This window comes from Asparagus officinalis, chromosome 7 (assembly GCF_001876935.1).
Source record: "Asparagus officinalis chromosome 7, Aspof.V1, whole genome shotgun sequence".
Classification (NCBI taxonomy): domain Eukaryota; kingdom Viridiplantae; phylum Streptophyta; class Magnoliopsida; order Asparagales; family Asparagaceae; genus Asparagus; species Asparagus officinalis.
In genome coordinates this window covers 33,913,365-33,915,341 of record NC_033800.1, presented here as the reverse complement: position 1 = coordinate 33,915,341, position 1,977 = coordinate 33,913,365, and positions in this window count along the sequence as shown.

Sequence of the window (1,977 nt, the reverse complement as noted above, 5' to 3'; positions counted from 1 at the left end):
AATCATCCACTAAACCATGGGAATTCATTGACTTGGTCTAAAACCGAAGAACCATGGAGCTAAAATATGACCACCAACATCCAAAACATCTGTTATTTCCAACGAGAGGGACTATAATCACACATGAAATTTCCACTAGTAACCACCTAATATTTAATTCAATTAATAACCGGCAATAATTTAAAAAAAAGAAGAAGAAGAAGAACTAATTCTTTCTCAAGCTCAGAGCTACTTCCGAACAATTGCTGTATATTTATGCAACAACTCTCATAATAATTCCTGTAAATACTCTAGTGAACAACGCCCAATACCTTTTCTTTGACGACACGATCTTTTCGAGATAAAAGTTTCTCATGTTGACGTCCTCACATGGACTTTGAATGCGGGAAAGAAACCCTAAGCCAGAAGGCGACCACAAAACAAACTGATACGATTGCGAAACATGCACGCGCCTACAACAGTATATTTTTTAGTGCTCTCTAATGAGAGGGATACACGACAGAAGAACGTAGAAAAAAAATTAGTGGCTGTAGTTTAGATCCTTATATGGCTCCTGTGGAGAAAGGAAAAAAAGCAAACGGAGAGCTTGCCTTGTGAGAGTTGACCATGTTAGTTTCATGACCCTGCATTATCTCCTGAGACTCGTTGGTGTTGCATACTGTAGGCAGATCGCATCGTTGACTTGAGATCAGTGGAGCAATCTCTCTCTCTCTCCCCCTGAGAACTTCGTGTCCCGGTGTACAAGCTTTTCCCTCTGCATTATGATTTGTTTCTCCAACTTTATTATGGAAATTAATGTTCTGTATTTTATCTATATGTTTGGTTATTGCAATAGAAGCTGCTACTTTGCTAATTAAGAAGCCAATCTTATCAGGTTGGCTCCAAACAGCATGAAGAGTTAGCTCCATGGTATGTACAACTGGTAGACAATTTAGAAATAAATAAACAAATAAATAAACAGAACACGAAGACCGACAAGGTCTCGAAAGAAAATTATCTTAATTAACTTTTGAATCGGACATGGCAACCAACCCTGTGGATGCCAATGTCCACATGGCGCTTAATCCTCATGATGAAATTAAATAAATTGACATATGGTTCTGTGTGAACTTTGAAGATAATGCAACGGAGGGCAATGAGACCTTTGAGGTAAGCGGTCTGTCAAAAGGGTTCCAAATTTGGATAAGGAAAAGGCTTTCCGCATGAACCGATTCCAACTCTCTGTTCATGTGAACATTCTAGTAAGTGCTTAGACAGAATCAGCAACAAAGGCTAGAGTATTCATCTCCACCAGGTCTAGCCTCAAACGCCTATGAATTGAAATGATGCTAACAATGGCAAAATGCTCTCTTTTTTCACCATTTTGGTGTTGAAAAGCTCATTGCCACTTTAAACCTTTCCTCGTGTTTGTTTGCTGATAAACCTCCATGTAACCACTGAAGAAATCTTGAAAGATAACCATATCTCCTGAGTAGACTCCACAAAGCTAACAGCAAAGATAATGGAATTACAAAAATAGCTCTTAATTACCTAGATTTCCACAATTGGAAATTTTATATATAAAAACCAACCCCAAATCTCAACTTTCATACATTATTCATGCAAGGAAAATATATCCTTAAGGAAAAAGTGAAATAGAAATTAGATCACCTGATCACCAATATATCCAGCCCCTCGCAAGCGCTCACCATAAAACTGTTAACAAAAAACAATCATCACTTTGTGAAAATTTGAGAAATATAGGAAATTTAAGATGAAATATGAATAATTTTTGTTACTCGGATATGTTTGCGAGCTAAGTGGCAGTGCGCCTTTTGAAACTGGCATCTCCTCCTCCTCTTTTCTCACTAAGAAGAACGTCTCTGTAAAATTCTCCACAAACCTACAATGACTAGCTCTAATAATTCGCAAGTAACACCCATTTGTAATAGTGTTTGCTGTGCTTTACACAGATCAACATTTTCCACAAGTCATAAC